General features: G+C 36.3%; 1 long non-coding RNA gene across 1 annotated transcript in view; it reads left to right on the top strand.

The window, feature by feature from the left end:
* Nucleotides 1-6,806, top strand: part of LOC110349684 (uncharacterized) — a 149,519-nt gene extending 142,713 nt beyond the window's left edge. Inside the window, exon 4 of the long non-coding RNA XR_015441293.1 lies at nucleotides 3,065-6,806. This is a non-coding gene — a long non-coding RNA (uncharacterized LOC110349684). The remainder of the gene's footprint in view (nucleotides 1-3,064) is intronic.
* The last annotated feature ends 7,112 nt before the right edge of the window (nucleotides 6,807-13,918 follow it).

Here is a 13,918-nt window from a genome sequence, read left to right as displayed (position 1 = left end):
CCCCTTGTATTTCTAGGTTCTATCATGGATACTAAGACCCATAGGTTATATTAGTCACACTTGGAAAATAAATCAGAAGCCATTCTAAGTATTTCAAGCAGGAAAGAATTAAATATTTAGAATTGGTGTCAGTGGCTTTGTTGGAAGGGTTGCAGGAACCAAGAACAGGGGAAGTCAATATTAGTCCTCAGCTTCACCCAACAAGCCTATGGGTGTCAAGAAATCTTCAGTGGATCAGGAACTTCAGAAAATCACACTCCAGTGGAAGACTGAGGGAGGAGACTTTTAGTGTCCCCAATAAGCCACCGCTGATGCTGACTGGTCCTCATATCTACTGTAGCCAACCACAAAGCACCATCCATGGCTTCTGCTCCTTCACTCCTTCTAGTTCTCATTTAGTGTCATTCATTGGAGGAAAGAAAACCAGAAAAGTATAGTAACTAAAGTAGGAAATGTAGTTCCCAATTTTCTAGCTCCTGCGATACAAAAGAGCACATGTAAAACCCCCACAGATGGTGTTAAGGACCATCTAGCATGCCGTACCCCCTATGCAAGGGACTACTCATGTGAAAAAGAATTATGAAATTTTTGTTCTCATGATTCTTAAAAGATCAGTACTTGACTCCCTTGAAGCAAATTTGGGGTTGATGTGGTTTGGATGTGACTTGTCCCCCAAATTCATGTGTTACAAGCTTGGGCCCAGTATGGTGACATTAAGAGGTTAAGAAGACCATTAAGAAGTAGGTCCTAGCAGGACAATGTCAGGCCATTAAGAGCACTGACCTTGAAAGGGATTAAGGTAGTTCTTCTGGGACCCTGGTAAGTTCTCATGAGAGAGCTGTTATAAAAGACCAAGGCTAAACCTGTCCTGGCCCTTCGGGGTTCCCGCCTCATCATATGATCCCTCTCTTGTAAGCATTCCCGCTGTGATGCCATCCACAAGGATATGATTTAGCCCAGGGAGCCTTCACCAGAGATCAGATCAATGGGGTCACCAAATCTTGGACTTCCAGCCTCTAGAACAGCAAGCTAAATAAATTTCTTCCCTTTATAAAACACCAGCCTTGGGTATTTTGTTAAAACAAAACAAAAAAACAGACAAATACAGAGGTTTTTCAGAACTAGTAGATGTTCCTCTTCCCCTCTGCAATTATCTCTGGAAATGAAACCATGATATAAACAAAATCAAACACACTAAAACAGGTATGGAAAATCATGTGCAAAACATGTAAACATGTACAAACCCAGGCTCCCAGTCTCAGAAACAGGAAGACAGACAGCATAATCACCCTGGTTCTTAGCACAGATAAGCTTTGTACTGAGCAGGATGAACATGGCTTGAAGCCAAACCCATACCCTCTGAAGCATAAAGGTATTACAGTCTAACCTGCAAAGACAAATCAATCGATGTAAATTCCAAGGAAATTCTAACCTTAATCCTGATCAAGTCCCCAAAAATCTCAGTGGAACACCTATTTCAAATCCTCTATGCATCATATTTTCCCTCTTAGATGATAAAAAATTAATAATTTGAAATGTGGGATTAAAATGGGTGGAAAGAATAATTTAACAAAGCTTATATTGCTGATCCTGCTTTTCCATTCTACTTCCTCACTCCCAATTAACTTCCCCCCTGCCATCCGGAGTGATCTTTCTAAAAGTTAGAGCCTACTGTATCTCATTTTTGATAAAAGACTTAAAACACTTCACAACATTTTTTTAAAAATTAATTTTTGACAATATCTAGAATGTTCTTTGGATCCAGGTTTTATATTACTTTTTAGAATCTTTATCGATTTCTCTAGCTTCAATTCTTACCATGCTCTTCAACTATAGATGGCTTTATATGTCCCTGCCTATATATACTGTTGGGAAAACTAAATGAGATGACATAGATAAACCACATAGAGGTGCTTAATAAATCTCCCTTCAGGATGTGTGTATGCATGTATTTTTCTTCAATATTCATAAGTAATCTTTGAGAAAAGTAGATGAGATTTTAATATCTGCATTATATTAATTAAGAAATCGGGGTCAGGTAGTTTTCCTGGCTTGTTAAAAATCCTACAGCTGATATGTGGAGGAGTTAATACCTCTGAATAAAAGGTAGTGTATGGCCCGATACACAGTACTTATTTTCCTGTGGGTATATGAAAGTTGCATTTAGATGGAGGTTGTTCTCCTGTCTCCACTATCATGGTGCTGCTCTTGGTAGATATTTTTCATATTCTCTCAGGTTCATTCCCTGAACAAAGTGAGCTGATTCTGCAAGTGTTTTTTGAGCTACTTTGTCAATAGGTTTCTGGCTATGGGCAGTGAGCAGGAGTTATGTGTGGATGGGAGACTGAAAATAGGAAGGAGAATCTAGATTTCTGTCTCTCATGCCTCTTAGCAGCTGCATCTCCTCTTTAACATCAGGTTCTCCCAGGTAACTCCCAGTTCTGATGTCTCAATTCTGAGCTGCACACTGGGTTCCAAGGTTCTGTAAACACTATCTTATAACATTATTTCACAAATACTGGGTGAAAGACGGTGACACTTCCTGTTACTGATCCTCCCCTCCCCTCCTCTTCTGTCTTCTCTTTTCCTCTCCCTCTGGCTTACTTCTTAATCCCCTCTTCTGTCTTTTACTTTTTCAAAATCCACTCCATTAAGTCAGAATGAGCCACAGTATATGTTTCCCTTTGGAGGCCTTAATTCTTAAAGCAGACATGCAAAGAATTTTAATACTCTGATCCAAACTGTAATTATAGCTTTCATCTAAATCAACTCACAGGATTGGACATACAAATGCTCTCTGTTGTCTGTCTCCTCTTTATCAATCCTAACAGAAACTTGCTTTGTCTCTTCTTTCCCATTTTAGTGGAATCTTGATTTTTTTTTTTAATGTGACAATGTATCAGTTTAAAAAGACCACATTTCCTAAGTTTCCTTGTGGTCAGACATGGTCATATGACTAAATTCCAGTTAATGAGATGTAAACAGAAATTATTCATAAGGCTTTGATAGAAGTGCTTGAAACTTACTTCAACTGTATTCACTCTTCCTGCCTTTTCCTTTCTAGGGCTCAACATGGTGGCTAAAGCTATGCAGTCTGCTTGTGACTATGAAAAGATCTGGAATGTGTAATTTTTGAGGACAAAGAGCAAACAAAAAGAGGACCTGGGGAATTGAAGACACATATGGAATATATATGCCAATGTGTGACCTCCTATAACATCATGCTACTTCAGAACCACTATTTTCTAGGTTATCAGAATTTGTTGCTTAATAGAAAATGCAGTTCTAAACTGATACAAAGTTAAACCTCAAGTTCCATGCGTTTGTCCATTCTTTAGTGCATTTAGTGCATTTATCTATTCTCTAGCATATGTCTAATATTATGGAAAAATGTGGGTAAACCTGGGCCTATAAAAATAAGACAATTAGTTCTTACCTTCAAAAAGATGACAGCTTAGTGGGAAGTCAGAGAAATGGATTAATGGTCAAAATCACAAAGTTGCAGTTGACCACAATAATAGCAATAATCACAGATTATTGAAGAGAACCAAGAATGAGTAGATCTAGCACTCTTGGGATCAGGGAAAGTTGATGAAAAAACTGAAACTTTGAAGATTTAGGAATGAGTAGGTACAAGGTGCTGCACCAGAGAGGTACTGAGTGTGTCCTGGAATCAGGAAAGCATCAGGGGAAGAGGAGGCAAAGGAATGAGGACCACGTTAATCTGCATGTGGGACTCCAGTAGTCAGAGTTTGTTAGTACCCAAAGCACAAACCAGAGAGTGATGACAGACAAGTAGGTTAGTAATGGCTTCATTTTTCTGGAGCCTCCTGCATGGTAACAATCTCACACTTCATCCTGAAGGCCAGCAGGATCCTAATATTCTCTGGTGTTCTCTCAGCACAGTGTCACTCCTGTTAAAGAATAGTACTGTCTTTTCAACAGCTGAGGATTGATACCTTATCTCAATTCAACAAAAGAAATAGTTAATTATGTTGCAAATTGGTATTGGCAATTGATTTGAGTGATTGTCTCCTGTTAGACAGCATTTAAATTTTTGCTACGCAACATGTTATGCATATGTGAAAAAGAACCTGGTAGTCTTATTTGCTTGTGGGCTTGGAGTTCATGGTAACATAGTAAGAGTTCTAAAATAAGTAGCTCCAGTAGGAGACATGAACTCCTGGTTTCCTCCACTCATGTAACACTCTCTTTTGTCTTTGCTTATTAATAAGGAAGTACAAATACTAGGGCACTATTAAATAATTCCTAATTCTCCCTTCCCTCGGTCTTTGACAACTACTATTCTACTCTCTGCTATTGTAAGCTGACTATTTCAGTTATCTCATAAAGTTGAATCATGTAGTATTTGTCCCCCTGTGACTGGTTTACTTCACTAGCATGATGTTCTGCAGGTTCATCCATGTTGTTAACACAAGAAAACTTCCTGAATAATATTCCATTGTATGCTATATCAATTTTGTTTATTCAACTGTTTCCAATAGAAGTCAGTGTTGCTTCCTTATGTTGGCTTTTATGTACAGTATAATGCTGCAATGAACATAGGAGTGCAGTTATTTCTCTTTTTTATTTTAAGTTCTTTTATTGGTACATTTTAGGTATATAATTCATTTACATTTATCATTGGGTGTTTGTACCTATATGTGATATATCTTGGTTCCTATTTTTTCCCCATTACCTGTGTGCCCTTCACCCTCTCCACCCTTCCCTATTTACATAGACATAATTTCCATTTTTTTTCTTTTCTCATAGTTTTTCCTTTCCCTCTTTTCCTTTCCCCTTCCCCTTCATTCACCCCTTTGTCTTTCGACCTTTTTTCCTATTTCTAAATATCAGTTATTCATTTTAATCATTTTAACCCTTGTTTACACTATCAGTTTCTCACACTAGAGAAACTATTTGGTATTTACACATGTGTGTCCTATTTATTTCACTTAAGAGTATGGGCACGATATGCAACCATTTAGCTATAAATGACTCTCGTTTTTCATTCTTTATGGCTGAGTGGTACTCTACTCTATAAAAAAACCACATCTTCTTTATCCAGTCTCCAGTTGATGGGCACTTGGGCTGCTTCCAAGCTTTAGCTATTACAAACTGTGCCACTATGAACATGGGTGCACATATATCACTGTGGTATGATTCTTTGAATTCTTTGGGGAAGATACCCAGCAGGGGGATAGCCAGGCCAAATGGGACCTCTAGTCCTAGTTCTTTGAGGTATCTCCATACTGATTTCCACAGTGGTTGCACCAGTCAAGTGCAGTTATTTCTTAATAGTCCTGATTTGAGTACTTTTGGACATATACCAAGAATGAGAATTGCTCAATCATATAGTAGTTCTATTTTTAATGTTTTGATGAAATTACATAATATTTTCTCTTTTGTATTATGATCATGACTATACCAGGGTTCCATTTTCTTATCTCGCCAGCACTTATTATCTTTTGGTTTTTGTCCATAGCCTACCTAACAATGGGTATGAGATAGTATCACTTTGGGGTGTTAATTTGCATTTCCCTGATGATTAGTGATGTTGCCCACTTTTTCATATACTTATTGACCACTTATATATTTTTGGAGAAATAAAATTTCACATTCTTTGCCCATTATAATTGGGTTAGTTTTCTTCTTTGTTTTTTTCTTTTAAGTTGTAAAAGTTTCCTATATATTTTGCATATTACTCCCTTCTCATGTGTATGGTTTACAAATATTTCTCCCCACTTCTGAAGTTGCCTTTTTCACTTTGTTGGTCATTTCCTTTGCTAGGGATGATCTTGGTAGTATGACATAGTTTCACATAGTGCTTCTGAGAGCTGCACTTTTGTAAATCATTGAAAGACCAGTCACAAGAATTCTTCTCTTCTGTTTTCTTACTAGAGCATTAAAATTTCATCTATTTCTTATATTTCAGTCTTTACTTCACTTGAGTTTTTGTATATTGTATGAGATTAGGTAGATTGAAGAAGATAAAAAGAGAAAGACAAAAATTGTCTTTCCAATTACTTAATTCAGAGTTTTTCCAAGAATTTAACTAAATTACCCATATGTGCTGATTTTAAATTTGATTTTTAATTCTTTTTACCAAGGTACTGTTTTTTTTCTTCCTAAAACTTGACATAGTGTTAAGTAAAAGCAAAGATTTTGGAACGTATTTTGAATGCATAATGGAATTTATATATTCATGTAAGGCTCATGAATTCACATAGATATCCATTATGTCAGCGAAAAATTACTAAATCAGTTAAAGAGTTCACAGTCTCCCAGAGGGTTATAAACAGCCTGTACTTGCATTATAGTGAAATAAAAGCCCTGAAGATGGAATATGTAAGAATATGACACTGCAGAATTTACCCTACAGGTGAGATGTTTAGGGAAATCAGGCTCCAGGAGTTGGTATTTGAGCTTCATCATGGAAGACAAATGTATATTCCACAGAATAAGGAAGGGAGCTTTTACGCAGAGGAAATAGAATATAAAATTAACAGATACAAAAAGAATATAAATGCAGAATTATATATAAATATAGCACTTATTTTTTTAACAATATGTGACTATATACACTTACATAAGTAGATGCATGAGAAGTAGACTGAAAGAATGTACTCCACCTTGATAGAACATGGTTTCTAATTCTGTGGAGGGAAAAGGTAAAGCAGGAGAAAAACTGGAAGTGTTTATATATTACTCTGCAAACCTCTCTATCATTTGACTTCTTACAATGAGATTGTATTTATCTATCACTTGTCTAAAAATAAAGGAAATGGTGTATTCTGAAATCAATAGCATGAGCTTCCATGTGTCATTTTAATGTGACTGTAGAGGAAGCATCTAAAACCTTGCAAGAGATAATTCTTCAAACAATCATGGGCCAGATCCTGAAGGACCTTGTGTGCATTATCAGTGCTTGCAGACTTCATTTAAAGACATGATCATTAAGTCATGCAGAGTAGAACTTTTGCAAAAGGGAAGGGTTTGAGAGATGGAAGAAGAGGGAAGGAGGGGAGATGAAAGGGATAAAAATGAATTAAAATGTGTTATGCACGTGTACCAACTCTCCACAGTGAATGTAATCATTATGTACTGTAAACAGGTACTAATAAAAAATGCTATCAACTAAAAAATTAAAAAACAAAATTTCCTCAAGCAGCAAAAAATCCTCCAAATACATACATTAGTTAACAGAACACATGCTCAATACCTTTGCATTTTTAATAAAGATAAATTAATAAATATAAAAAATAAAGAGTGTAGTGAGGTACATTTAAAACTGTAACTGGTGTATCATCTCTAAGAAAAAAATATGACCTTTAGCACCACTGTATGTCCCTGAAATGCACTTTTTGTGTTCCCAAGATCCTTACTAAGCTAAGAGGACATTGTAAACAGATAGGGATGTGGCAGTCCAGGTAAGTATTATCTAAAAGATGCTGGGAACTAGGCAAATTCATGCTATCTATAGAAACTGCCTTCCAGCCCATATGCTAATTCAGCTGTTCCTTGGAATGCCTGTCATACAATGGAACAAAGCAAGCTAATGATATCACTGCTGTGTGACTTACTCTATAAAATTCCCTCTCTGTAGTAACTGAGTGCAGAACAGAACACTGCTGAGCGTTGCAGTCCAGCTAGCATTGAACACTTTGAGTCCTCTCTGATGATGTTCTCTCCCACCTACCACCACCGGATTTCTTGCTTGGCCATCCAGGCTGGACCTTCTGGCCATGAACTAGTCCAGCCCACTATCAATGGACTGTATTCTGGTACTAAATCTCCATTAACCCTACCTTTTTCTGTTAATATCTTAATAAACCTTGTCTCTCACAAGCCACCTCTGTATATTTTCTTGGGTCTCTCAGCAGCTTACTCTATTGCCCCCAAACACCTGGATTGTGGAGGAGACAGCTGGTAGTAATACAGAAACTGGATTAGAAAGAAAAACCATGGCAACCAGCAGAACAGTTACAAAGTGTATCAAGATGAACTGAAATATGTGGGATAACAAACTCTGAAGGCTCAGAGACTGGCCCCATCAACTCTGATCCATAGCAGATTGCCATCCCTGTATCACTAATGTAGCATCTGGAGTACATTTGACCTGAAGATTGCTAGGGAGAGTCAAGGCAAACTCACTTCTACTTTTGAATTTTTAATTTCTTATGGCAAGAGGGACATGTATCATTTCCACTCATTGTTCATGGGCCAGAATTAGTCTATGCCTGTAATCAAACTAAAAGGGAGGTTGAGAAAAGTAAGAGAGGTCCTAGATATAATTTCTATCTACTTCATAAATTAAGCTATCAACTTTGTTAGTTAACTATACAATATATAGAGATTATAGACACCAGTGCACTGAATTAAAAACTATTCATAGACTATATATGATAAGATCTATTATCTTATATGTGATTGAAGAGAGAGTAATTGAGTAAGGAGAGGGGATTAAGCAGCACAAGGTGACATTGAAGAACAAGAAAGGATTCCAATGACAGTAAAATTCCTTAGCTGAATAACTGCTGCAAACTGACATCAGGAAATAGTAAGGACCTAAGTTTTGCTGGATGTAGAAGCAAAATTACCATTTGGATGTGCTAGAAGTAAATACTCTTTGAGAGGCAGGGACACTCAGGAAGATGTGTAAATGCTTGGGATTTGAGACTATGACTAGTAAGAACATGGAAATTAGCCCGAGTCCCAAAAGACTAGTGAACCCCAAACCACTTTCACAGGTTTTCTGCAACCTTGTACCTGTGTAAAATCTAATTGGCTACAGTGGGATATTCTAAGAGGCAGAACATTGCTTGGCTACACCGTGAATATGTTGTAGGATAGTCATATTTTGCAGGAAGATGTACAGTGTAGCATGAGAAGTATCATTCTATTATCATGTCAAGCTAGTGCTAAACAATGATTAGGGGTTAGCTCATATGTGTTAAGAATTCATACAGTGAACCAGTGAGAATATACAATTGGGACAAAATCCTTACTTAAACTATGTTAAAGATCCTCATTCAAATAGTACAATGATTATGGATTTTTTGATATAAAATATTAGATTTTTTGAATCATAATTATTAATGACTTTTTAATGTTTTTCTAGTCCTTTAATCTATTTGAATATGCTCTCCACCTCCAAATACATGATTTAAAATATATGTAATAAACTCATACATATAGTGTTAGAAATACATGATCAACACCGAAGAATCTTAAAGATGGGAGTTTGGGACAAACCACATTTAAGTGACTCAACAAGGAGTGGAACAGAAAGTGTGGGAGAGGCCATGGGGTAAGAAAGGTATCAGGACTGAATCATTTCATGGAAGCCAAAGGTGCAAACCAAGAAAGACATCATGGAGTGGATGCATGAAAGAACTTGTACCTAGTTCATTGTTTAGAGAGATTGTTGGCAGTTTTGCTGGAGCTAACTCATGGGAAAATAGGGATAGGAAAGCCCAACAGCAGAGATGTCAGCTGAGACTACAGCAAACTTTTTGATAAGATTGGCTATGTTGTGCAGAGAGCAGAGATAAAATTCTCTCCATATTTTTCCTCTAGTCCATACCCTTTGCAAGCTATTGGGAACACTACTGATGTTTTGGAGGATGAGGGTATTGTTCAGGATGAGATACATGGTGCGTAAGGAGTACAGGTCTATTATGTGTTTAGAAGCAAAGGAAAGAGAAACAGCAACGCTTATAGCAGATGCAAAAGCACATATGTCTGTTTGGATAATGTAAGAATCCACAGGAAGCCTTAATTTAATTATATACCTAAAGCTCAATAGGCTTCTTGTTCTTTGAACAGAGTAAGAAATTGATAAACTAATGAGTTCTTTATTTCCTCACATGCATTTCAAAACGGTGACTTGTTTCTTGGTGTTTTCTCTCTGCCAAAATTACTCAACCTTTTATAAATGTCCATTTAAAAGTCAACAAAGGAAATGTTCACAAATAAATAAATATGGAAATTGTCAAGTTTTCATTATATCTCAAATCAGCATCCATTTAGCAGCAATTTCCTTTATCCTGCAAAGAAACATCTCTTGGATATGTTTTTGTCATGGAACTCATCTCATACTTCTTCTTGTAAGTAAATAAAAACGTGACAATCATCTCCATCTTCCCACAAAGCCAGCCTGCCAGCATCAGCAGTCAAAGTTGGAGCAGTAAAAGTTAACCATATGGTCACTTACTGTATTGCATTGATTTTGGGTAAAGAAATTGCTTTCCTTTATTTTTTCAATAAAATCTGCTGTTTACAAAATATCGATACTATGGAGAAAAGTGGTATCAGCTGCTGAGTTTTCAACACAAATGTTTTCCATTAATCAAGAAACAAGTTCAGAAATATGTTTTAAGAAAAGCTGCAGAGCTTTACTGTTTTTACTGCTCATAGCAACACATTTTATTTTTCTATGATGTTCACAAAATGCTTTTGCTACTCAAAGAAGGGAAATTCTTAGATACCATGTTTGATGAGAAGAAACTTTTCTACTAGACAACATGTACCCCATATAAACTTTCATTTATGATCACTAAGGCAATCTCATACACTTGATTTCTCCACCCATCAATGAACTCTCAGCCTTTCAGAAAATTCTTTACTTGATCCCCTTTTCTCTCCCCCCTCTCCTTCTTTCTCTTTTCCTCTTTTCTTCTCCCTTTGCCTTTCTTCCTCCTCCTCCTCTACCCTTGTTCTTCCTCTTCCTCGTATTTGTCTTCCGTCTCCTCTTCTTTCTAATATTGGTCCAAATGTGACTTCATCCTTTTCTAAAGTTTCAATTTGAGCCTATGGGCTGAGTTTTCTCCAAGCTATCATTCATTGTCTTTAGAATTCCAGCTACATAGTTCCAACACCTGTACTAAAATCATTCTGCAAAATATCAACTAATTATCTTTACTCCCAAATGTACTCTAGTTCCAAAATAATATTTGCAAAATGATGCTACAGTGCACCCTAGCTTCAAATCCAGAAACTTTAGTCATTTGTCATTTACATTCCTACACCATAACAGCTTACTTCTCACATCTTTCTGACTTTTCCAAGAATGTGTCTGTCTAATTTAGTTTGCCCTCTTCATCTCCAAAGCAATTCCTGTAGTGATTCTACAGCCCATCCTTCAGGCCAACCCCATAGCCTCTTATGTATATTGTTGTGTCCCCAAAAGTCTTTCTTATTGGAGTAACATATGTGAAATAAAAATGCTCATGTTCTAACTTTGAAAACCTCAATTGATTCCCAGTAATTTACAATAAATTGTCCAAATCTTTAACAAGGCTTAAAAGTCTCTTTACAATCCATTCCCAAAAGATGTCTGCAAATTTATCTTCCAGTTAGACTTACCACAGTTCTTCAACAATCTCATCTCTTTTATAAATATATGCCCTTTATATATATGGTTCACTATAGCAACTGTATCCCACTAGCAAACTCCTAAACATCTTTCAGAATTTGTGATTAAAGCTGCAAATGTTCACCCATTTCTCTGTTCTCCTTGGTTTGACATAATACTAGACATGGGACCATAAACCAGGTTCCAGAAAATAAACTGTGGGGAGAAGACATGTCTACCATTGCTAGAGTTCCACTTTAAAATGATCTGCATAAGGCGAACAGGATCAAGTAAAGGTTTCAGATGCTCAGAATATGGTTGGAGGAAGATTGACTTCATGAAGCATTGCAATTGTGATATGAGCAAAATATCAAGCTTTGTTGTGTTTTGTCACTGAAATTTAGGGATTTTTTCTGTTATCTGAGTAATTATTTCTGATTTCATTTCTCCCAGATCCTCTTTTGTTGCCAGTTCAGAGAGTCCAGGTGGTTGAGTATCATATTGTTCCATCTTGTTTCCCTTTGAGGTTTCTGTAGGTGATCCAGAAGTCTGTTTTTGAGACTTGTTTACATGTCTTCTCATTTCCACAGGAGGGGGTGCTTCTGGTGCCCACGCGGCTCAGCTTCTCTGCCCTAGGAGCCTGGGATGGAGGTGGGGAGCTTCCTTCTGGGTGCTGGGACCGGCTGACCTTCTCTGCCCTAGGAGCCTGGGACGGAGGCGGGGAGCTTCCTTCCAGATGCTGGGACTGGCTGAGCTTCTCTGAGGGATTTTTTTGTTATAGCAGCTGTTACTTACCTTAACTATTACAATGACCCAAAATGTTATCATTTACAAACTACTTCAAAGAGAGGAATAACTCTTTCCAATGCATTTATGTTAATATGAGTGTGCCCTCTTGTAAGAACATAGCATTTTATTTTTTATTTGTCCTGCTAAGATTGTCTTTTGTAAATGAGTTGGAGATTTTTGTTTTGTTTTGTTTTGTTATTTTTGGTATGGGGAATCAAACTCAAGACCTTTTGCTTACAAGGCAGGCACGCCATCACTGAGCTAAATCCCCAGCCCCTATAAATGAGTTTTTAAAATAGGAAATATTGTTTGAAAGGAGACAATAGGGGTGACTTTTGTGAGGAAATATGTTTGAGAACTGTTAACTAAAATACTAATGACTATACAAATTATATAATTTCCTTGAGCTCCAGTTTTGTCACCCTTTAAATGAATACAGGATGAGAACGACATGAAAATATATGAAAGCTTGAATATAATTTTCAAACCACAGAAAGCATTTAGTTAAATACTAACACTTACTGTTATAGAAATTATAAAAGGAATTCTGGTTGTCTGGTATAAAATATGCACTGCTAGACAGCTTAAGGTTGTGAGCCTGAGACCATTTTCCCACGGTACTGCAGATAGAGTTCTGTGAACACTGCTCACTGTCTCCTCATGAAATAGTTACCAAAGGTTCTTCAGCTATTCCTCTTAGAAAAGAAAGCTGTAGGAAGAAGGATGAAAAAGCTGGTGATTGCAAATCATGATCTAATTAAATATATCATTTTTTCCTACAAAATTAAAATGAAATACTCAGTCAAAGAGATCTTTCTTTCTGCAGGAATAATCCTGTCTTCAAATCCAAACAAAACAGATTCTACTGAAGAGACCACTCAAATAAAGAATTTTCAATTGAATACAGTCCTTGGGATTCAAAAGAAAAAAAAATCTTCATTTGTTTTCTTATGGAACCAAATAAAAGTATTATTGATTCAATCAAGCATGTAGGAAGGTAAAGTTTTTACTTAACCATAGTGCATTATCTTCCTTTGTTTAGAGTATTGCATATATGACCAACTCATTAAGTGATAATTGTACATCTTTTTAAAATAAACACCTAACAAAAATTCCTGAGCATTTTTTAGTACATACAGAATACTCTAGAACAATCTCTTGTTTAAGAAGTTGTTTATGAGAAGCATGTTCTCAGGGACACATATAAAACAAATTATATTGAAAGAAAAAAATCTGTCTGCAGTTTCTTGAAATGTACTAAAAATAAAACAACATATACCACTCTTCTCTGTGCTGAGGAAAGTTTTAGGTGCTTTTTTATTCTCAAAGTTTTCTTACAAAGATATCTGCAAGATATGCATAATTCCCATTCTCCTTTTACAGAATCTAGACTTGTGGCTTTGAGATTATTTCATTTACTAAAATATATGTAGGCTTATCACTCTCATCATTCCCTAAGCTCTTGTGAGATTCTCAATATTAAACATCTAATTTATCTAATTTATTTAATTTATATATCTGACAAAACTTGGTGACTTCTAATATTACAAAGAAGGAACAAGGCTACACTTTGGTTGAGAATAACTTTCTATATTGTATTATTCCACATTGAAACAAGTATCAGCGGTAAAACCCAACAAGACACACATCAAAACTCTAATATTCAATATCAGAGAGTTTATCTATGTATTTGCCTTAATTTTTTCAGCATCTTGTTGAAAAATTATGATCTGCTTTTCAGATGATCAGAGAAAGAAACAGCTACACGAACAC

This window comes from Heterocephalus glaber, unplaced genomic scaffold (assembly GCF_053883595.1).
Source record: "Heterocephalus glaber isolate CG9 unplaced genomic scaffold, H.glaber_assembly_v1.0 deba00001509, whole genome shotgun sequence".
NCBI lineage: Eukaryota > Metazoa > Chordata > Mammalia > Rodentia > Bathyergidae > Heterocephalus > Heterocephalus glaber.
This window is presented reverse-complemented; position numbering and strand designations above follow the sequence as displayed.